The sequence below is a fragment of the Aethalodelphis obliquidens genome, unplaced genomic scaffold (assembly GCF_003676395.1).
Source record: "Aethalodelphis obliquidens isolate GAN/ISIS:26980383/991018 unplaced genomic scaffold, ASM367639v1 scaffold34, whole genome shotgun sequence".
NCBI lineage: Eukaryota > Metazoa > Chordata > Mammalia > Artiodactyla > Delphinidae > Aethalodelphis > Aethalodelphis obliquidens.
Genome location: NW_020837978.1, coordinates 743,181 through 767,311, shown reverse-complemented (window position 1 = coordinate 767,311; position 24,131 = coordinate 743,181). Strand labels below are relative to the sequence as shown.

At 51.7% G+C, this 24,131-nt stretch overlaps 2 long non-coding RNA genes across 3 annotated transcripts in view; both read left to right on the top strand.

Annotated features, from left to right (window-relative positions):
- Positions 1-24,131, top strand: part of LOC113631647 (uncharacterized) — a 142,346-nt gene that overhangs the window by 32,523 nt on the left and 85,692 nt on the right. The gene's annotated exons all lie outside the window — the stretch shown is intronic.
- On the top strand, positions 164-17,046 carry LOC113631649 (uncharacterized). Its single transcript, XR_003437468.1, has 2 exons — positions 164-16,421; positions 16,760-17,046. It is a non-coding gene; the product is annotated as an uncharacterized LOC113631649 (long non-coding RNA).

Sequence of the window (24,131 nt, the reverse complement as noted above, 5' to 3'; positions counted from 1 at the left end):
CAGATGTCGGGCTTCCCTGGTGGCGCAGTGGTTGAGAGTCCGCCTGCTGATGCAGGGGACACGGGTTCGTGCCCCGGTCCGGGAAGATCCCACATGCCGCGGAGCAGCTGGGCCCGTGAGCCATGGCCGCTGAGCCTGCGCGTCCGGAGCCTGTGCTCCGCAACGGGAGAGGCCACAGCAGTGAGAGGCCCGCATACCGCAAAAAAAAAAAAAAAAAAAAAAAGAATGACAGATGTCCCTCACGGCTCTGCCTGCAGTTCTTTTCTGCACTCTTTCTAGTGAGAGCATCCGGGAAGCCTCACGCCACCCGGTTACTATTTTAGCCCCTTCCAGTTAGTTTCCCCTCAAAATGAGTGAGTCTGTAGTCACCCATCTGATTGGACGGGGTTTGGAGGAGAAGGAACTTTGGGTGGAAAGAAGCAAAAAAGAGAAGTCGGGCGTGGAGGGGGTCCAAAGAAAATGCCACAGGTTTTTCCTGGAGTTGACCTGTCTGCCTTTTGTGTTAAAGGCTCCTGTCATTTTCACTCTGTACTTGTTCATTCCAGGGCTGTAGGTCCACCCGATTTAATGGAGTCGCCACTGTGGGCCACTCCAGGTTTTGCCTGTCCCGGTAGGCGGCCCACGGAGATTCTTTGGAAAGTGGCGTGAGTTATCCCTGCGTGTGCTCACCCTTTTCCTGAAGCCTCCCAGACTCCTCTGGCCTCCCTTGTGTCAAGATCAGCAGAGACCTCACTGTTTTCTAGTTATTTACCAGCTGGTGCCTTATTCTCTGCTCTAATGCACAGGCATCCAGCACGTGCATGGAGGAGGGAGGCCCGGGACGCAAGGGGAGCAGGAGGGAGGCTGTCTGACCTCGACTAGGTCTTCAGCAACGGCTTCTCGGAGGAGCTGACATCTAAGGTTCGTCAGTCTGTCTGACCTTCGTAAGTGTTCACCCCTCACCCCCAAGAGAAAAGGGCTTTGTTACACACAGGAGGAGCTCAGTCAAGAATTCCTGAGTCAACGCCGCTTACTTCAAATGCAGTGGGCACTTTGAAAACAAATGTGTTTGTTTTGTGTGTGTGTCCAGGGCAGCGTCTATCAGACCTGCGGCGACTTCAGCCTCGGGACGTTGTTGAGCAGAAGAGCCTGTAAGGTTTTAGAAAGGATTAGCCGTGCATGCGAATAGGACCAGGTTCTGTAATTCTTCCTGAAACCCCTTCTCAATGGGCAATTAGGGGATTAGCCGTACAATTTGATCAAATGTTCAGACCTTTTACATACTGTACGGTACTTACCGGGCCCAGGAATAAATCCATTTGTCCTCACATAAGTCATCCTTAAAAGAATCGCTCGGCTAAGAGATTTACCACCGATACTTAAACTGAAAGCACTACCGCTCAGACTAACACAGCAAAACTTAATGATTTTTTTTGTCTCAAACATCACAGAGAATTTCAGCCCTTCTTAGAATTTCACAACAGCACATCATCCGTCCCGTGTGGACCGTGCTCCAGATCAAAGGCCCTGCGTCCACACACGAGTTTCACATTCAGTCTAAGTAATTCTTACGGAAGAGAATGGTATGACTAAAGGTTAATTGTAGAACTACAAGGGATAATGCCGTGCATTTGATGAAGTCAGTGGGCAATGAATAGATGTTCTCTGAAGGACAAGCTTCCAGCATCTTAAGGAGTGAGTTACTCACAGTAGGGTCGCAGCCTTCTTTGTACGTGAATTCAGATTTTCCATCAAGATTCCAGCGCAGAGCTTGGCATTTGCTGTTCCCTTTACATGAGACATTCACTTTGAAAATGAGGGGACTCTTGACAATGATTTAAAAATGTTTTAAAACTTTGTTGAGTTTAATAACACCCACACACCTATATCCATTTTTTTCAGAGGAGAAGAGGCCAGGTCTTGATCTTTCAGGAATCTAGCTGTGCTTCTCTCTCGGGCTCCCTGGCCATCTCTCATCTGTGTCCCACGTGTGCTGCCTGTTTCTCGCCTTCTGCCTTTTGTGCGCTGTTTCTTGCCTGGACTGCACGTCCCACCCCTGGTCTTTCTTGTCGCCCATCGGACGCCTACTTCCTTAGCAGGGCCCTGTTCCAGCATCACCCCCTTGGGGGTGATCAGTCTCAGGTAAAGATGCTTAGACTTGCTTTTGTGCAATACCCTTACTTTTATGTAACTCTACCGCTAAACTTTTTATATTCTATTGCAAATATTTGTCTGTGTCCTCAATAGTGGTGACGTGGTGGGCTGGTGGCAGTGATTTTGTTCTCCAGAAAACATGTGTCAATGTCTGGAGACGTTCCTGGTTGTCACGACTTGGGTCCAGGGGTAGAGGTCAGGGTGCTGCAAAACATCATACAGCACAGGACAGACCCACAACAAAGGACCGTCTGGCCCCGAAGGCCAGCAGTGCTGAGGCTAAGAAGCCTGGTCACACAGAGTCCTTTCCTCTTAGCCGGAGTTCTCGTCAGCAGGGCCCGACACGCAGGAGGCACCCAAATCTTTTCAGACGAATGAATGTCGTGCATTTTTTTATCTCTTCTCCCAAACCCACAGCCGGAGCTGCGTTCATTGTGGCGCCAGGAACCGGTGTTGAGAAACTGTTTAACTGAAGAGGTGAGTGAAAGAAATGCCCTTGCACTTCGCCTGGCGACAAGCGTCCCCAGGAGCCCCGTCACCTTCTCCAGTCTCCTGCCCAGTTCACTTCCTTCGGGGCAGGCCCAGTTTCAGATGAAAAGTTCCTTTTTTCTGGCCCAGAATTGTTTTGCCCAGAAAACATCTCCTTTCCAGCCCCGTGGTCCCACGTGGGGAAAGAAAGTAAGAAAGGACGGGGTGCTGGGCTGCTGAGTGAAGAGAAGCAGCGGGGCCTCCTCCCTCGGGCCGCGGGGAGTGAAGTGTTTGGATAAGCATCGCTCTGGGCTCATCTGGAAAGTATGCGTCTCGAAAGGGAGATGAGGCAAAAAATCCTGCTTGATCCCCAAAACTGTCGCCTGGAGGCTCGGCGCCCCCTGAGAAAACTGGGCGACTCCAGGCTGGAAAAGTTCAGAAACCCATTAGGCGGCCGCTGGGGGTGCGGGCAGTGTCGAGGCCTAGCTCCGCGGAGGCCACAGGTCATCGCAGGCCGGCTTCAGCCGGATGTCGCCGCCCACGCGCCCCTTGGAAGGGAGGTTCATTAACCTCTGGTCTCACTGAGACCAGACCTTCTCTCACCTGCCCTTTGAAAGAGCTGGTTCCGTTGGCCGTCCACCAGGACAGCAGACAAAGGTGCGAGACGGGGTTGCGGGGTGCGGGCGGGACGCTCGGGCTGCGTGCCCAGGTCCGCATGATTATGGTCTATGTGGACAAATTGCCGATTGTGTCCGAACTGCGATCACAAATGAAACCCGACGGTGGGGTGGACCGCGGCGCTGAGAAGGGCAGGAGTCGGTTTCCCCATGAAGGAGTTCCCGTCTCCTCGAGCGGGGCCCGGGGTGCTACACCTCCCAGACGACTCCTCGATGGGTTTCCATTCTCGGCTTTGAGTTGACCCTGGGCAGGAAGAGGTCACCTGGCCCCTCAATGGTTAACCGTGGCCAAGTGAGCTTCCCAGAAGAGCCCGTTGGCTTTAGATATTGCCCTTCTGCTTACTCCGAGGAAGTGGTGTGTGATTATGTTTGTATGTGTGTGGCTTCTCCTTTTTAAACACATAGATTACAGGGTGATTGCACTGTTATTTAGAAATCGGTGAGTCTAGATGGGGCGAGCGCACCCACAGGAGGAGGGCCGGGCACACAGTGACGGTACCACCGGGCGCTCCGCCAGCCCGTGGCCCGACGTGGGCTGCTTGCAGAGACCCGCGTGCCGGTCCTCCTGTCACTGCTGGGTGGCGGCGAGCACACTGCTCCACACAGACTCCAAGGAGCAACTGGGGGGTCGGCGAGGCTGGTCCTTTCTGGGAGCCCCCGTGGCAGGTTTTCACGTGACCTTGTGGAGACCTGGGTATCAGTTTCTGTGGCTTATGTTTCGCCTCCTGGAACTTTTAGCTGTAAGTACCAAACGCGCTCGCGAGATACACTGTAAAATAATTCTGCCCAAGCGCCAGCGGAAAACGTGGGCAATCGTGGTTTCTTTAGGTTGTTTCTGAGACAGGGATCGCACTGGCCCCAGGGGAACACAGGGTATGTTCTTGGAAGAAGCTGGTCCTTCATGGGGTCTGTTTCTCTCTGGCGGTCAGGTGCTGAATAGGGAAAGGGGAACGGTCCCAGGGTGGTCAGCAGAGGGTCAGAGATTCCCAGCTGGGGTGACTGTGCCCCGAGAGGACATTTGCCAACGGCTGGAGACGTTTTCGTTTGTCGGTTTGGGAGGGTGGTGGGTGTGCTCCTGGCATCGAGTGGGCGGAGCCTTGGGCTGCTGCTAAACGTCCCCCGAGCACAGGTGGCCCCTCAGCGCACAGGATGCCCAGCCCGAGGTGCACGGTGCCCAGGGGACAGACGCGGGGGGACGTGGCAGTGAGACAGTGCCTCCAGAGCCCCGGCCCCGTTCCACACTCGCTCTTCACTTACCTGGAGGCTGCAGCGCACGGGAGCGGCGCTACCACCTCCTTCGAATCACACACCTGCAGGCAGCGCCCTTCTCTGTGTTCCTTGGGCCGTTTCCCCCGAACCCGGTCCCCGTAGACCCCGGGCTGCTGGCCCCTCTCTCCCGTCGTCCTGACATCTACGTGGAGGGGACGTGCGCCCCTCGCCTCCGGCGTCTGGACTCGGCCCACAGGCTCTGCCCCCGCTCTGGCCCCGGCGCCGCCGTGTCTGCTCCTCTGTCACTCTCACGGCCCCGCCCCGCACGCTCTCCCCGCACCCTGCGGGCACCCAGGCTCTCGGCGAGCGCTCGCCTCCCCGCAGCGCCGTCTGCTACCGCCCTTCCTGTCTCTCTGTCCGCGCCCGGCTGACCGTCGGGGTTCTTACGTGAGAAACTAGAAGTAGCCCTGCCTGCACCTGGTGCTGGCGTCTCTGTCCTCTCGTCACGGTGATGGCCGTCTCTGCGCCTCTCCCAAGACGCCCCCCTGCTGCGCGGGGGCCCCTCGGCTTGCCCCTCCGTACAGAGCCTACACCGGCGTCACTGACTCTCCTCCACTTGGCTTCATCCCAAACAGCGTACAGACTTTCCAGACTCTTCCACCTAAAAAGCCCTTCCTGACCCACTGGCCGCCCGGCTACTGCCTTACTTCTCCCTCCCCTTGCACAGCAAAACTCTTTACCAACCGCACTCTGGCCTATTTCCGCTTCCGATCTTAGCATCTTCTCCAGCAAATTCCGTGTGGCCAGTCACGTGGTCAAGGGCCAGCCCGTCTCGTGCTACTTCTGTCAGTAGCAGCTGACAGATCCACAGCGGTCGTGCCCTCTGTCCCCAGGGCTTCTGGAATATACAGGCTTGTCTGGTTGTTGGTCTGTTTTTGTTTATTTTGGGCCTCACAGGCAGCTCCCTGCCAGCGTCCTTGGCTGGCGCCCGTCTTCCGTCCACCGTCCTGTGCTCCCTGATGCAGGCCTGGGGCTCTACATGCCGTCGATTAAGTGTCCTCCGCTGATTCCCACACGGCCTCTCCCCGAGCCCCGGACTTCAGCAACGCGCTGTCTGCGCGGCCTCTCTCCTTGGGCGGGGCTGAGGCTCCGCGGATTTTAAATTGCCGCCGTTAGAGCCGGGTCTTCCCCCTCTCGTTTGCTGCCCTGACACATGATCGTTGGAGCCTCGACTCCTTCATTTTCCTCACCCTCCTGGTCTAAACTCGACCACGTCCCATCCACCCTCCCTGGAAAGCCCGTGGCTGGTGTGGCCGAGGCCCCCGGCTGGTCTTCTGCGGGGACATTGCTGCTCCCCTGTCCCCTGCACCCCCGGCCCTGGCCCTGGCCCCGGCCTCTCTCCCAGTCTGATCTCTTCAGTGGCCGCCAGCGTGACCTTTAACATGTGCATTAAAAGCAGGCCCCTCTCCTGACCAGGGCCCTCCAGGGGCTCGCTCGTCCTTAGGATCTGGCCAGGCCCCTCATCTTGGTCCCCTGCCCTCAGGCCCCGGGCCTGGCTCCTCTGAGGACCGGCCACTCCCACGCTCAAGCTTTGGGGTCAGGCCTCAGCCCCTTTACCCTCCCTGTTCCCTCTGCCTGGGACCTTCTTGCCCAGGGCCTTTCCATGTGCTGCTTGTATAACCCGGGGCTTATTAAATTTCACCTCCCAGGGCAGGCCTTGCCCACTGCTGTGCTCAGGAGGTGACCTCCACCCGCCTTTCTCTTGTTTTATTTCCTGCCTGGCCTTGATCACCCGACAGTGCACATTCTATGTGCCTGTTACTCTCTCTTCCCTGTTAGACTATCGGGCCCCCCGGGCAGGGAGTTCATCTCTTTCATTCACAGTACATCTCTGGTGCCTGGAACAGTGACGGGAACAGAGTGGACGCTGGCTGGATGCCTGTGACGTCCTCTCCCCTGAGACGGACCAAGAGAGAGACTGAGCCCAAAGCTTCGGTTCCCGCAGTCCTGAGAGCAGCAGTATATCGCGGCGTCTTTTTCCATCGGTCTTAAAAGTAGGTGGAGCGGGTTAGTCAGGAATTCCTCTTTTTCTCTAAAATTCTTGGGGGGAGGGTAACCAGGAGTGTGGAAAGCTGGCCTCGGGTTTTGGGCACTCTGATTGCTTGTCCGATGCTGTCTCTGTTTGTTGTGTGGTCTTGAGCCATGGACTTCGTCTTAAATTTCCATATCCTTCCCTAAGGGTTGACTTGTTTGCTCTGTTAAAATGCAGACACCTCTGGGAGACGCAACATTAAAGTTCTACTAGAAGGAATCGGGAGGCTCTTTTCTCTAGCTCCTCCAGGGGGTGCTGGACAGGGGAAGTGACCTTATTCTCACTCTGCTGAGCTCACGCTAGAATTGAAGAGTTTCGAAAATTATTGCTATTCTTTCCAAAAGTGATTTGAGGCAAACAGCGACAAACCCAAGATTTGTTATTCTTATTGTTGCTATTATTTATTTATTGTTATCATTAACAAAATCTGTGACAACCGTCGCAATAGCTCTAAAATTGTACCGAAGATAAAATAACCAAGACTCTAGTCCTAGTTCTTCTATGACCAGAGTGAAAGGACTGTTTCAGGCAGTTCACTTCGCCGACGTTGGCAGGTTTGCAAAGCTCACGTGAGTTCCTGGGGGCATCGGGCTAGGGGAGCTCGAGTCCGCCCCGCCCTCAAACATGGATCTTCCTCACGTGATCTTCCCCGAGAAGCCGTGTCTGGGAACCTTTCATGTTCTTTATTTGTGCCACGTGTACTCATGTGTTGGTGGTGTATTCTACCGTGAATGTTAAGGCAGGCTATATATCTATACAGAAAATAAATTTAAGGTTAAGTACCTTCTGGAGCAAGGTAGGTTTAAAAAATGAATAGCTACGAAGTTTTATTTCAAGGAGACAGGATAGCTTTGAGTGATGATTATCCTTGACCCAGTTTCTGTATTTTGCTAAGAGTGTGGAAAATACTTTTGCAATTACAGGGGTTGGATTTGGGCTTCTTGACTCTGTAACGAGCTTGAAAAAGGCTGTTTATGTAATTGAACTCAGGGCCCAGCCTCACCAAAGCAGCAAACAAGTCACTCTGCTGTTCTCAGCGCCAGCAGTTATTACAACCCCGCATTGCATCACTTTTCTTTATATAGATCATCAGTCACTGGAACCTCTTCAGGTCTCTCTTACCATTCTCCCCCTTGGCCTTAAAACAAGTTTACTGAGCTAATTCATTACCCTTGCTTTTGAAATATAAGCATTGATTAGCAAGTTTATGCCAAACGTCTTACGTAAGTTTTTCCTGGAAACTGTGAAATCTAATCTGAAAAGGAAAGAAGGAACAACCTTTACAGACGTTACTAGAACACACGCTGAGTTTTCTTTGTTGCTGTCCAGTTATCTCTGTAGCTTTGTTTTGTAATTGGAAATAGACCCCAAAGCTTCTGATTGTTTCAGGCAAATCAGGAAATGAATTTAGGTGTTTGATCCCTCCTGGCTAATATGTGTTGATTGGTAAAGTGAAATTTTCCCTCTTACTTTCACATTTCAAAGAGTTATAATTATTCTTTCCTTTTCCCTTATACTCAGAGAAGAGAAGTCGATTCAATTGAGATCACTTTTTATCAACTGCTCCCTGCCCCGCACTTTTAAAGGACATATTTAAGTAGCTCTCATTTTAGAGAAGAGCATTTTGCTCAACCAGCCGCTGCCTAGGTTTCATCCTACGGTCTGTGCCTCAAACAACTGGCCTCCCCAGAAAGTCTCCATTGTAACGACCGCCTGTCCCTTAATTACCTGCATCTGTCGTCCTTCTAGAGGCTACCAGGCACTTTTCAAATACCTGATCTTTCCTCCACCTTCTTTCTCTTCATCTGCTTTGCAGCACTTTGCACGAGGGCCACGCTCTGTCCTTCCAGCCCTCTCCTCCTGAGGCTTTGCGACGTCGAAGCCCCCGGTCCTCTGTCTTCTGACCTACTCGTCTCCTCTGGGCTGTTCCCCGGGGGTCGCTCTCCAAGGCTCGGGTTCCCATCAGTGCTCCTGCTCTCTTGTCCCGGGTAAACATCTTTGTGTCACGACTTCAGCTATTACTTCACAGCTGAGACACGCATCCCTGGATCTACTCTGTCTCCATCCCCGTGTCTTGGACTGTTTTCCAAAGCATCTTTGCTCTGACGTGTCATGATCATCTCACACTCAGCGTGTCTGAAGCCACGGCAACACGACTGGTTTCCTTTTCCAAGTCCTTTGTTTCCATGAACGGTGTCACTACTCTTCTAATTAAATAGTTTCAGAATCTTGACATAATCTTTCGTATTTTCTTTTTTCTCTCTTCTCATATAACTACTTTGTAGATGATGATAGGTACGGGCCGTTTCTGTCAGTTTCCACATTACTCCTCAGTATTACTGATAAGTTATTCCTAAGTGCAACTGATAGCATGATTACCTGCTTAGAAAGACGTCTTAAATTTGAATGATCTGACCAGTAGCCACGGGACGAGATCATACTAAAACTGGAAGGATAATCACGGTGCTTTGAGTCAGCCTTTTGACTCAGAGTAACTTCTAGGGCATAATCTTATCCACCCATCCATCCATCCATCCATCCATCCATCCATCCATCCATCCATCCACAGCCATCCACCTACCTACTTACCTACTTACTTACCTATGAACTGACTATTTCTCTCTCAGGGTTTCTCAGCCTTGGCACTGCTGAGAATGTCTTTACAAATAATTCAGTGTTCTGTAAGTAATATTATAATATTCAGCCTGCATTGTCTACCTGTATTTATTTTTCTAAAAAAAGACTGGTTGAAGAAATTGTTTGGACAAGCCCTTATCTGTGGCTTCTGGTTAGAGGATTTAGCATGGTAAGGAATTAAGAGGCACCAAAGAAAGAGCTTTGCCCAGTGGAAATTGGAAGACATTTTATTTACAAATGCAGTGCAGAGTACAGAATGCCCTCTTGGGCTCAAAGCCCAGGGCCAGCACTTTGCTTGTTCCGAGAAGCACGCTTTTCTTATTTCTAAAAATGAGAGTAATTTTACCTATTTCATAGCCCTGTTGTAAGTGGTAAATGAAATGTTTGTAAAGCCTGGACACAGTGCCTGGCACGTGGAACAACAGAGCAAGGCGAGCTCTTGGCCGAAACAGAGGCGGCGGGATTGCTGTGGTTGGAGTTGGGTGGGGGGTCTGGACCGAAGCTCACCCTTCCCGCGGAGGCCCAGCCCTGCCCACCTGGCCGCCCGGTTCCCTGGGGGCTACTCCTGGCTGCGTCCCCGGCTGAGGTCAGCTCCGTCTCGTGGCTGTGAGGACGAAGTCGCTGGCACACACAGCATCCCAAGCTGTGAATTGTTTGGGTGGCAGTTTCCGTGGGTGTGCAACACCGTTTTTCTCAGTCGGAGCAAAGCCCTCCCCGAGACCCCACGCGGACCGGAGTGGGATTTGGGCTCTGTGGGTCTTGAAGGCTGACGGCCACGGATTCACACCTTCGTTACAACACGTTTATAAACCTACTTTATCGTCAAAATGAGGCTTGTGCTGCAGGAGTGCTGTTCAGTTTAACGCACGATCAGCCCTCTTGGAGATGAAAATACCAGCCGAGAGAGACGTGCCAGTGCAGGGGAAGAGTCGGCCTGAGGTCCCGCCCTCAAGGCTCACCCCACGTGAGCCCTGGGGTCCGAGAAAACCTGCATGTCAATTTCAGCTTTACCTCCTTCCAGCTCTTTATCCGGCAATAGTATCTCTCTGAGTGTCTGCAGAGATTAAATAAACCATTGTACGATCTGCCCAGCACCGCGTGTGCATGCATAAGTCTTTTCCATGAAAACGATTTTTCTGTTACTACGTCACGCAAAAATGTTGGGAAGATTTTCCTCAAGTGTGAAGCTTGCGCTGGGGTGTCTGGCGGAGGCGTCAAGACGCTGTTAGTCAGGGGAGGCCGCCTCTGGGGCGGTGGACGTGACCTCACAGGCCAACACTGAAGAGCAGCCTCGCTCCTTAGCCCCACTGACCCCAGTTCCAAGGACGGGATTGGCTCTCGGTCACTGGGTCCCGGTCCATCTTGAGAATCTTCCGAGGGCCCAGACAGCTTTAGGTTTGAGGTTTACCCTTGTTGGTGTGAGAACTGTGGCCCCAAAGCTCAGCCCCGGAACCTGCCTACGGAACAGGTGGGTGCCTCCCCTGGCCACCCCTCCCCAGCCCTGCGATGGGCCGCTTCCGAGTCCTGGCCCCTGCGGGTGTCCCCGCCCTGCCCTCTAGGCTGTGACAGAACAGCATGTGGCCTGCATGCCTGCCAACCTGTACGAAGCAAGCCCTGGCCCCTCAGCTGGCTCCTGTGAAGGGAGGTGGTGAAGTCGGCCTGTAAGTGCCCAGGGAGGAGGCCTCAGAGGCTCAGGTGCCAGGCGGCTGTGCAGTGAGGGTCACACCAGGAGCGCACCGGGCATTTGGTTTAAAATTCGCTGACGTTCACTGTGTCAGGAACCCTACTGGCCTTGGAGTGAGGGATGGAATGGGACGTGGTCTCCGGGGCAGCTGCTGGGCCAGCCGGCCCAGGTCTTCGACCCCGAGCACAGTCGGTGGTCCAGGTCCAGAGGCCCGTGTTGGAAGAGGGGACAGTTAATCAGTGACGAGGTGCTGCGGCTCCTGCCAGAAAGGAGCTTTCTGGTTCTCGCAGTCTTGCTCTTAGCTGGTAGAGTTTAAAAAGAAACTAAGTTGCTGTAAATACCATTTTCTTGTTAAGAAATTCTATTTTCTGTAGGTGGATATGTTGTTTGTCGCATTTATTATTCTTTCCTCTCACACCTGAAAACATCCCATCCAACGGTCCAAGCTGTGGACAGCACGGTCCTCCTGGCAGCAAAAATCAATTGAGGTGCTCAGCGATTAGTCACTGACGGAGGGAGGGCTCGGCCCTTGGTGTCGATTCTAGAGAATCAGGGCCCCGGGGGCCTCCCTGGGCCCCTCCGGCAGCCCTTCCTGCCACGCTTGGTGCCCAGGGCAAGGGGTGACCCCGAGGGAGGGGACAGGCTCTCTCCCGGAGGGGTCGGAGGGGCTGCTTCCGTCTGTCACCAGCTGGGGACCCCCAAGCCCTGCCCTGGGCCCCGTGCAGCAGCGCTCCCCGTGCGCTGAGCCCCCAGCTGTCCTTTGCAGCTCTGTCCTCCGGCATCCCCTGTAGCTCCTGCTCTGTCTGCAGGGCCCTGGGACGCAGCTGGGGACAGTCACAAGTGTGGGGGCAGCTGCTCTCGGCGGGGAGGGGGCTTCGTGTGCCCCGAGTCGGAGGCGCACAGGCCAAGTCTGCAGCTCGAGCCCCGCAGGCCGAGTTCGAGAACACTGGGCTCTCAGGTGCCACGGGGGCTGAGACAGGGCAGGACACTTCGCTGGGGGATGTTCCGCGTCCCGAGGGGGATCTGTGCTGGTTGCAGCTCGGGGCTGAGGAGGGACCGTAAACTTGTTCGAATCCTGCAGGTCCCGGGTTTCTGGGGACCCGAGGCTACGATTTGGGGGCCTCTTTAAGATTCAGATGACAAAATTCTCTTTTTTGTGTGTTTGTTTGGTTTTATGATTATCCAAAATAACAATAGCTTTTAAATTGCATATATAACAAATGATCACGTAGAAAAACAGTACAGAAAATGTAAGAAAGTCAACATCTGGAATTTTACCCCGTGTGCTGTGTCCACCCACCCTGCATCCTTCACGTACTGAGGGCCTCTCTCCTTTCTGTTTTGTTCCCTCACCTCCACCCGCTCAACTCCCCACCTCCGTCCCCTGGGGACCGAGTGATATTACAGAACTGTCTTCATGTTCGCATCACTGTATCTGATTACTTGGGCTGAATCACACATACGTGGATGTATTTTTGTCATTTTTTATTTTGCTAAAATAGAATCTTCCTATGTACACTCCTGCTGCATCTTGCTTAGACCCCTGTAGCCATTGGTGTCGATCTTTCCTTCCCAACGTTGTATTAGGAAGCCTTTTAAACACACACTAGAGTAGGAAGAATCTTATTTAGAAAAACACCCTTATACCTGCTACCTAGAGTCTACCGTTAATCTTTTCATGGTTAACCTTGATTTTCCATCTATCCATCGCTCTAACCACCCATCATCCCATCTTATTTTATGTTTAAAAATGTATTTCAGAGCAAGTTTCAGGCATCGGTGTACCTGCCCCTAAATGCTATGCCTGTGTCTAGCTACATACTTAGCTAGTGTTCATTCCTTTACTCTTCCTTCTGAGATAACCCTACTTAGAATCTAGAGCCCTAACCTTGGGGGTGTCGTGTGATGGGCTTTGGCAAAGGTACATACCTGTGTAACCAGATCCCTTCCGTCCAATGCCGTCTGAGTCCCCCCATGGGTTTGTCCCACCTTCTCTAGAACCTCTCACCTGGCCCTGCGGCTTCCTTCACGCGGAGTCCACCCGGATCACGGCAGCAGCCGGACCGTGTCCCTGACCCTGCCTTGTGTGTCCCTCCAGGAGCCCCACTTTGTGGGCGCCCCTCTCAGCGGGTTCATCCTCTTGCTGGGCGACACCAGGGCTGTTCTCTAGAAACTGCCATGCGGCCCGTTCTTCTGAATGGCTGTGAAGTTTCACTGTGCCCGTTCACACGCATGTCCTCACACGGTTCTCAGTGAATAGCTATTTAGTTCTCTCTCTGACTTGCGACCACCATGAACACGGCAGTGGTTGACCTGAAAAGGCCTTCCATCTACTGAAGCTTTCACTTCCGTCGGCTAAATCCCTGGGAGCGGGGTGGCTGGGCTGAGGGATGTGTGCTTCTTCACACTTTTTTAATAGAGTGTCAGCTGCAGGCCCTCACATTTCCACCGCCAACCTGTGAGTTTCTTTGCCGACCTCCCTACTGGTGGGTGTCACCATGTCAGAAGGATTGTCCCTACCGAGACCACGTTGGTGTCACCGTCCTTCCTTTTCTTGGCCACCCGTGGGGCTGAACTTCTTTTCATACACATGGTGCCGCTTGTATATTTCTGTGAATTGCCTCATTTCCTTGGGCCACTTTACTTTGGGTTGTAGGTCTTTTCCTTATCTTAACAATTTGGGAAAGCGCTGTGCCTGTGACGGAAAATTGGCTTTACCTACAAATCGTTCCTTTCATTGTATGCATTGCAGGTATTTGCCCCCAGCGTGTCATTTACCTGTTGATTTTAAGTATACTGTATTTGCCTTACATGTTTACATTTTTTTCTGTAGTCATAGGTATGTGTATGTGCTATGTATGTATGTTTGCGTGGTGTGTATACATGTGTGGATACATTCTGAGCCCCCCTCCTTTTTTTCTGTTTGTTGAAAGATCTTCCTATGCTCTAGGTCACTTACATATTGTCCTGAAATTTACTGTAAATTCCTGCAAGTCTATTTTTGCATTGAGGTCCTTCCCTCGTTCAGCGTTAGTTTCACGTGAGGTGTGAGGCACCGTCCCAATTTTCTTTCCCTCCACAGATGGAACGCCGTGTGGCCAACCTCATCTATTTAATAAACCCACCTCCACCCACCAAACTGAAATACCAACTGCGTCATTTATTACATTCTCCAATAAATTAGGATCTGTTTCTAGAATTCTGTTTTGTTTCATTAACCTATTTGTCTGTCTTTATGCCAAGGTCATTTCATTTTGTTTATCATGTTAGAGGGATTTTATGGTGTGTCTTAGCAGCTGGTAAGGCAAGTCCCTCCCAGCCCACTGCAGCCCTCCAACACACAAAAACACCTTTTTCTTTGCTATCTTTGGTCATTTATTTTTCCATAGGAACTTTAAGATAAGTTAAATCCACATTTCTCTCAAACCTAATAGGATTAAAATTGCAGTTTTTATATTATTTATTAATTTTTGGATGATTAAAAATTTATCATACTGAATCTTCTCATTCAAGAACATGATAGATTTTCTGCTTTGTTCAGACCTTGTTTTATGTCTTTTGATAAGATTCTATGGTATTCTTCAAATGACCTGAGCAATATTTCTTATGGAATGTGTTCCTATTTTATAGATATCTCTGTTAAGAATTAAACATTTCCCCAATATCCATTTTTAGCTATTTAATACCAGTATAGAAGAACAGTTATGAATTTTTCTGTGTTTATCTTGTACACAGACACTTTATTAAATTCTTTGATTAATTCTAATGCTTTCTTTTTTTCTCCAAGTGTCTTGAATTTGTTAGGTATAGAATCACATCACCAGCAAGGAAAGAAGGTTTGCCTTCACTCTCCCAAGGCTTACATGGGCTCTTTTATTTTCTCATTTCATTTGCCAGATGGCTAAACCCGCCCTGAATAGTCCCGGTGGGAGTGGGTATCCCTGCTTCTTCCTGCTTTTAGTGCAGCTGACTTAGAGTGTCTTCATTTACAAGGAGGTTTGTTGTATTTTGGTCCTCCATTATATAGCACATATTCAATTTCTATTACCACTTAACTGAAGTGTTGGTAGAGCAGCCGTTGAATTTTTACGAAAGGTCTTTCTCTTCAGCATCAGCGGTGTGCTTGTGTGATGTTGCTGTTTCCAGATAGTAAATACATGTTCATTCTTGGGTTAAAGCTGATTTGATCATATTCTGTTACATTCTTTTGAGACACTTCAGATCTCATTCATTTATCTTTTATTCAGAACTTTAAATTCATAAATAATATTTTTCTATAGGGTTTTGGGAGTACTGTGATAATCTTATCAAGCTCTGTTATTAAGGATAGACTAGCCTTAGAGAGTGAATTAGGAAAATTTTCATCTTTTTATATGCCATAGGCAAATAAATACGACATTAATATTCACCCTACAGAAATACTAGACAAGACTCAGCTCTGAAACCAGCTGCCCTGGGATCTGTTTTGATGGTACATCCTTAATCACTCTTTGAGTCTCTCCTATAGTATACTCACATTTTTTTCTTCTTCATGGGGAAATTTTGCCTTTTTCTATTTGTTAGAAAAATCACTAAATTTTCCCTAGATTTTAACTTCATTGCCCCAGAGTTACACATACTATTTACTTTTTATTCTTATAATTCCTTTTGTATCTGTATTCTTTCTTCCCTAGTTTTATATATTTCTTTTACTTTTCTTTTTCTTAATCAGGCCCATGAAGACATTATCTATTTTAATGGTCTTTCCAAGTAATCAGCTTTAAGATTTATTTATCTTTTCTACTTTTTTTTCTTATTCTTCTTAATTCCAGCTTATATCTTTATTGATTCTTCCTACTAATTTTTTCTTACACTTTTTTCCCCCTAATATCTTCAGATAGAGCAGTTAGTACTGCTTTAGCTGCATCTGTTTTGGTATAAAGTATTTTTTTGATTGCTTTTGAGATAGATTTAACTTGAAATTTGATTTTTAATATTATGAAATGGATTATTTAGAAAGATATACTTTAGTTTCTAAGAAAGCTTTTTTATTATATTTTTCTAATTTTATTGGATTATGATCAGAATATCCTAACTTCCGTTTTTCTGTTAGATCTGATTCTGCAAGGAGTGTATTAACAAATTCTGCTGTAATTGTTTTTTTGGTGAATACATGTTTGTGACTATTATATATTTTTTATCTTAACGAGTTAGAGAAATCTTTATATACCTTTAAATGACATCTTTTTGTATGAATATTGTGACCCCTGTTTTCATCTTGCTTGCCTTCCCCTAACATCTCTGTCTGCTTCCGCTGTCCCTTCACTCATGGATTCTGTCCACCTTTAAAGGCTAGCCTTGTGCATCAATTTGTAACAATTTAACATGCAGATATCATCATAAATCCTTACCGGAGCAAGGAGGGGAATGAGTGAGAAAGAAAGAAGGAAAGAAAGAAAATGAATCGATCACTAAATAAAGAGAAATTTGGAGATTCACCCATAAGGCCAGGCAATGGACACAATAAGGAAGATGCTCTGAAGTAAGAGTCACTTACTTATTTATCCTGGTTCCTCTCACTTTGGACCAGGCCACTCTTCTCCCATAAACATATTTATTAATTTCAAACACACACAGACACATATATACATATATTTTTAAAAAAAAGCAGAATAAATACTATTTCACTTTAATGGTCTGTCTCTGTAAAGAGTCCCGTTAATAAGAAGACCAATTCAAGATAGGTTCTAGTTTTTGGCTTGAAATTTTGTGGTTTAGTTGCACCAAATTAAACATCTATAAGGAGTGCTGGTAATGCTTAACCAGCAGCTTGCGTCGAGCTAACAGGCTCTGATTTGCCTTTTTGCTCTTCGACTCCAGCTGCTAACATGGTGACCCGACCACGGAGTTGGGAACACTGCTGCATCCGAAGGTTCAGTGTATTTTGTTCCCCAGCATGAGTTTCGGGAAGAAGCTGGACGCCTGTTCACACCCGCAGCCAACTTCGCTGGCCCCGGGGCATCGCTGGATGTGGGCACGATACTCGACGATGAGTTCCACAGACGCATTCCTGTGGTCTGCCGTTGTTTTTAGTGATGTAGTCACTGCTTTCAATGTCTAATTACAGGATTTTGTTTATTTTTAAAAACAGTGTAATCTTGATGTAGGCAATCTCTCCCGTGTGCATTCTCTGCTTTCCCAACTGTCTCTTCTTCACAAACACAGTGCCGAACAGTCTGCACGTCCTGACGCTGCGGACAATTCGGGTTTCAGTGCTGTGAGGCTCGGTGATCTCACCCCCGTCCTCGTTCGTATGGTTCAGCTGCAGAGGGGAAGCGAGAGGCCCACGGGCGATGGCTGGTTGTGATGAGTTAGAACTTTCTGAATCTGTCCAGTTCTCTCACTGTATTTACCAGATTTTAATAGGAGTTAATTTACGTGGCTGCAGGGCCAATGAGGCTCTTGTACTGGGAGAAACTACCGTCATCCAAATAGGAATATTAGCTTGAAATGTCTTTCTGTGAAGTCTGAATTACGTAGTGAAGAGAACAGGATTTGAAAGAGATTATTCTAAAAAAACCTGATGGACATTTATGGCATGCCTCCTCAACTGGGCACCTGCCCATCACTTCGTCCCCATCGAACCCTCCCGACCACCTTGGTGCCCCGTTTCATCGGATGAGGGACAGCGGCAAAATAATCTGCCCAACAGGGTCAGTGGTGCAGCCAGCAGGTGGCTTGGCCAGCATCCGACCCCTTGTTCCCCGTAATCCCTACGTTAGCAGCGACGTCCAAAAGCTTCACGGGGGGCGTCACTGGCCGTGGCTGCAGCTCCAGGAGCACTGTATCGGGATGGAGGATGCCAGGGGCTGAGTATGTGGGGGCAGGCTCCCTTTTCCCACATTCCTGTCACAGGCAGAGCTTTGCAGGGTTGGTCGTTCACACCGTCTCCCCCAGAGGATCTGGATCTAGAATCAGGTCCACCTGGGTTTCCATCTCAACTCCACTCCCCTAAATGGAGACTAAAGGAGCCGCCCCACGGCATGGTTGGGGGCAATCAGGCCTCTCCTGGCTGATATCTATGCAGTAAACGCTGGGCAGTATTGCGTGCAAAGGACAACACAGAGATTCCTCTGCTTTCCAAGTCCATTCCCAAGACCACCAAATGTCACTTCGGTTCACATGCAGCTCGCTCCTGATGACCTTGTGAATTCTGTGTGGGTGGATGGAGCATTTCAGCAGCCGCCGGGAGACTCAGCCCTCGTATGTCACTACGAGCGGGATAGGCTCAGCCGGCCTGGAGCCCTTCCTGACGGCGGGAGATTGTCATGGTCGCCTGGGGACTCGGCGTAGACCTTTCCTAATCGGATTAATTTCAGTGCCGGCCATTGGCTTTCCAGTGTTGCAGCCACGTGGGGTGACTGTGCTGCCTCTGGCTGGTCCTTGGACGGAGCACCCTGGCTGGAACGTTAGCCCTGGGGGCTGAGGTTGGGCCAGCGCAGGCGCTGACTCTCTGTGGATGGATGAGCATGGGCACGCGTGGACGGGGGACTGGCCCTGGCCTCGCGGCCGCCACCCGGGTACCTGCTAGGGGGCTGGGGGCCAAGGGAGTCCGCACAGACTCGCTCAGCGCCCTCGGCGTGAGGGGGCCGCTCAGAGGCAGCCCGGCCCTGTCCCCGTTCCAGCGGCTCGCTGGGCATCTTCTGTCCCCTGTCCTCCCACCCCCACCCTCTTCCCGGAACCGTGTGCTTGAACCGCGAGCTCCACGCGACTAGCAGGGACCTGGTGGCCCCTCCCCCCTGCCGTCAGGCCACCAGCCCCTCCCGCCCACACCCACTCGGCCCCTGCGTACCCCGGAGCCCCCGCTGCCCCCGGCAGGCCCTTCCCCTGCAGGCCCTCCCTGGCAGACCCCCGCCCCCGGCACCTCTGGGCGCCGTGGCTGTCCCATCCATCACCTCCGGCTGCTGCCCCACCCTTCCCTTGCTCCCCTGTGGGTCGTGTCCCCAGATGCTCCGTCCTCCAGCCCCTCCTCCCCTTCCTTCTCTCTCGCCTGCCCCCAGCCCCACGGCCTCGCCCCTCCTGTGGTGTCAGGGAGCAGCCGGGGGCTCGCGGCTCCCGCAGCTGAAGCCCAGCCCCGAATGTGGCCCCAGCTCTAGGCTCCGCCCCCGGGCGTCCCACAGGCCGACGCTGACCGCTCGCCCAGAGCAGCTTCTGCGCCAGGCCTGGCACCTGTCGGGGGCGGGGGCAGGAGGGGCAGGTTCGGCTGAGCCCTGAGCGAGGGGCTCCGGAAGCGGCCCCGACCCTCGTGTGTGTGCAGTGTCCTTAGTGTCAGGTGACCAGAACTTCAGCCGAGGACCCCGCCCTGGGCCGTGCGCCACGACCGGGACGAGGCGGAGTCGGCCAGGTGCCGGCAGCCCCGGAGTCCAGGTGAGAGAGGCCAGGAACTCTCACCTGGGAGAGGCTGCGAGTGGAGAGCTGGGAGGTTTCAGAGACGCGGGGGCGCTACTGACATCAACAGCCTTTACGGCTGGATGCGGCAGCTGAACAAGCCGACGATTAAGAGAGGCCGCGGGAGGGCTTCCCTGGTGGCGCAGTGGTTGGGAGTCCACCTGCCAATGCAGGGGACACGGGTTCGAGCCCTGGTCTGGCAGGATCCCACATGCCGCGGAGCGGCTGGGCCCGTGAGCCACAACTACTGAGCCTGCGCGTCTGGAGCCTGTGCTCCGCAACAAGAGAAGCCGCTATAGTTAGACGCCCGCGCACCGCGATGAAGAGTGGCCCCCGCTTGCCACAACTAGAGAAAGCCCTCGCACGGAAACGAAGACTCAACACTGCAAAAATAAATAAATTAATAAACTCCTACCCCCAACATATTCTTTAAAAAAAAAAAAGAGATTCCGCGGGAGAAACATCTAGAACGAGCCGCCGGCGCGGGAGAGGAAAGGGGGCGTGAGATCAAAGGGCTTGGGAGGAGGCTGAAGGGCTTCAAAGGGGCAGGACACTGCCCGCGGGCAGGTGGCTGTTCAGACTCTTAGCGTTGCTGCGCTGAAAGAAAGGGTCTCTCTCCCCTAAACATGTGACTTGTTTTTCCTGTCTCTATATTCTTAAAAATCTACTGGGGGAAGATCCCTTTTGCCGTAGTTTCTGCTCCCAAGTCCAGATCGATGGGAAAGGCCCGCAGGCTGTCGGGTTTTCTTAAGGGATCCTGGATGCGGGTTGAGGAGGGGAGGGTCTGTCTGATGTGCCAGGAGCAGGTCCATCACCAGTTGGGGTCTTGATTGAATTGATTCCCAGGAGGAGTGTTGCGGGGAGATGCCAGGACGGCCCTGCTGCCAGCAGGTCTGCAGTACCTGCCCTGGATGTGGGAACATGGTCCGCCCACCCTGACCCCGGGCTCAGCTGCTCTGTCCCCTGAGACCCCAGGAGCCTGCTACACACACTGGAAGGGGTGGGCCTGGGCCAGTGCTCTGGCCACCACCCTGCCCCAGCACAGATGCGGAGGCCTGTGTCACGCTGGCCACCACCATCAGCGCACACGGGTGTCCGCCTCAGCTCCGCCCCTCGCCAGCGGATGCGACCCCCGAGGAAGTCACGTGGCTTCTTTGAGCCGGAGTTTCTTCACCTTCCTTTGTGAGGATTAAACGAGTGGTAAATACACATTAAACCCTCCATATCCATGAGCTCCGTAGCCACAGACTCTACCAATTATGGATGGAAAAGACTTGAAAAAAATTCCAGAAACTTCCGAAAAGCAAAACGTGAATTTCCCACAGACTGGGAAGTGTTTACACGGCATTTACATTGTATTTACAAGTGTTACAGGTCATCTAGGGATCATTTGAAGTATCCGGGGGGATGTGCATATGCAAACGCTTCGCCATTTATTCCCCTGCAAACACTGTGGGGCGACTGTGTGCTGCTTGTTTCGCGGACCCTCCATGGATTTTGTAACTTTTGTCATTAGCACTGATAGCACTTTTCTGGAACCTCAGGTTGAAGGCGGAGAAAACACGACACAAAATCTCTGAGGCCTCAGGGTGGTGATGTCCACCCCCGGCCCCGCAGCCTCCTTCCCTAACCTCTCCGACCACAGCTGGCACACCAAAGCAGAGCTGCACCGGGGACTCCGGACAGACGGAAGGACGGGCAGACAGAAGCACACGAGTGAGATTCCAGACCAGAGGATGGGAGGGCTCCAGGCAGACGTGGGGCAGCAAAGCCGGGCCCGCCGGACGGAGGCCGCTGCGTGGCCCCGGGGGAGCGGCCGTCCTCAATGCCATCCTGCACCCTGGCCATCACCGTGCCCGTCACTGTGCCAACTGAGGACAGATCAAAGCCGGAGGGATGCTGCTCGCCTTATAAAACACAGGGCTTGTGTGTGGTGCTTTTCCTCTGGAGCCCGAGGCAGCGGTGTGGGTCCCCAGACCACCAAAACTGGGCAGGGGCTGAGCCTGCTCGGGCTCACGTGTGCCCATCCCCGCGCCTCCTCTAGGGAGGATGCGGGGATGCTGGTGGCCCTGGCAGGCTGAGGGCGAGGAGGGCATGAGCTGGGCCTGACGGCCCCCCGCCCCCGGAGGGCAGAGGTCATTCCCAAATCGAGAGAGAGCCGTGGGTGTGCATGCTCTGCTCCCTCCTCGGGGCTGGCCGCGACCCTGACCGTTACCACAACTTCTCCGGGTCGTTGAGAGCACGACACTCGTGCCCTCAGCCCCAGACCCCAGAGGCTGTCAGAGGGAAGATGGGAGAAGAAGGCCGGGCACAGACTCCTTTGCGTAGAACTGGGCGGGAGGGAGGTTTAGGGCTGTTGCCTGTTGAAATGGCTGCAGCCCTGTCCTTACAGCAAACTAAGCGTGGAAGTGCGTTTACAGGGCGATGCTGTGGCTGGATGTTTAGGAAACGTTTTGCACCAGCACCGTCTGCAGCAAAACTCTGAACACTTCTCCATATCAAAATCCGCCTCGGAGGCCGCCCTGGCCAGGGTCCCCCCAACTTCAGTCTGATCTCGGCTGTGGCTCCACCCCAATCCCGCCCTGCAGGTAACTGGCAGGACCACAGCTCTCACTCTGCCGTCCAGGCGGGAAAACACAGTGAAGCCTCAGTAGATACCTGGCCACTGCCGTGGCTGTGACCCAGCCAGGGCCCGGTTCCTAACCCACCCCCCATCCTGAGCACGTGCCCCTCAGACAGGAGTCCAAGCGCAGCTCTGGGGGTTTCTCCCTCGACCTTGTGCAGGGAGACTTGGGGCTGTACGCTTGCTTTGCGCTTCTGAGCCGCAGGGACCTTAAGTGGGAGAAGCGAGCGGGCCATCGGGGAAGGCTCCCGACCCCAGTCGGCTTAATCGCCTCCATTAAGGTGAATTGCCGTAATCACTACTTTGCTCTCATAGTTGTGGCTGTTGTCTTTATAAGGGTCTCCAAAGGCCCTGCGAGTTTTGCATGGCTGTTCACATGGTGTTTGATTCTGTTTGCGTCTCACGTTGTTTGCTTCCTGCCTCTTAGGGCTTGATGGCATAGTTCGCTCAGGACCCTGCCCGTCTGCAGCTCTGGGGCTGGCACACAGAAGTGTGATGGTTTCAGCCTGTGACAGCATAAGGAAAGTAACCATGTAGGTGCAGCAGGTCATGAAAATGCACAAAGACGCCCTGGAAACCTTGTCACTACCAAAGCAGCTAGCATTTCTTGAGACATACTGTGAGTTTTAAGGACTTTACATAGTCTCATTTAACCTTGTCAACAATCCAGGGACGTAGAAATTATTACCACGCTTTTGCAGATGAAGAAACTGAGGCACCACGAAACAAAAGAGACTGCGGTCCCAGAGTTAGGAGGTGGCAGTGCTGGTGTATAAACCCAGGTGCACTTTGGCCCAGACGCATCCTGTTGACTCAGTCATGATGGTGACCAGGGGCTGAGCTCCTGTTTGGGAATTTTAAGCACATGAGGCAAGAGAAGAAACAAGCCATATCTCTGATGGCCCACGTGGATGGTTCCACCATTAGAAGTCCTTCTTTTTAAAAAATTGTCATTATTATAAACACACTTTTTAACTATTACCTTTTCCTCTATCCTGCTTTTTCTCTTAGATTTTTACTTAGTACATAAAAAATATTAATGCAAATAAACTTAAAGAAAACAGTGATAGTTGGGCAGCCCCACCAAGCCAGACTACCTCACTTAACACACTCAGTTTCAAAAGGCCCCACTTGAAATGCTCATGGATTACCCTGGGAATTATGACACCGGGATGTGTGGCCTCCATTCATTACCCAGTTATTTTATTTCCACTTTGCAGATTTCTGGGCCCCAAGAAAGTGGCATCTAGAAGGAGGTGAGGTTGGTCTCACTGTCTCCTTCTCCAACTTCCCTTATTTCATTGATTTGCACACCGTCCTCTGTGGCCTAAGCTGGAAGGTTGGAAGTCAACCTCGACGTTCCTCCTCCAGGCTCCCACCTCCCCAGTCCGGACTGTGGCCAAGCTCTGTTTGCTTCGTTGACTCACCTCAGTCGAACCATCTCTTCCTTTCCACGTTTCCCCCTTTGCCCCAATCAGAGTCAGCTTTCTAGAATACAAATTTGCTCAAGTCACTCCTCCTCAGAATTTCTCAGAGGCTCCAAAGGCCTCCTGGGTGAAATCTGAACTCCTTATCTTGGAACAGAAGGCTCTTCCTGGTCTGGTTATTGGTTATTCACTTACTCTTCCGTCCCTGCGTCCTGTGCTCTGGCCACGCCCAGCTCCGGGCAGGTTCCCCGCGGGTCTTTCTCTTTTACGCCTCTTTCACTTTCCTTATATTGTTCTGTCTAATGAGATTCTCTCCCCCCATTTCTCATCCCATCTACTTGCATTCATCAATTCATATTTTAAGGGCAATCAACCCTCACCTCTTGCAGAAAATCTTTCTTCTCGATCACCCACTTGGAAAGGGTGGGAGAAGCTGACCCTCTTTTCGGCCTTATTTTGCTCTGTGCATGTTCCTTCCTCATCTTCGTCATTGTCACTGTTCATCACCACTGTCACAGCTCTCACCACTGACAGTCACTCTCCTGTCATTGATTTCCCAAATATTTATTGAACGCTTACTATGTTTTTTTTTTTTTTGTGATACGCGGGCCTCTCACTGCTGTGGCCTCTCCCGTTGCGGAGCACAGGCTCCGGACGCGCAGGCCCAGCAGCCATGGCTCATGGGCCCAGCCGCTCCGCGGCATGTGGGATCTTCCCGGACCGGGGCACGAACCTGCGTCCCCTGCATCGGCAG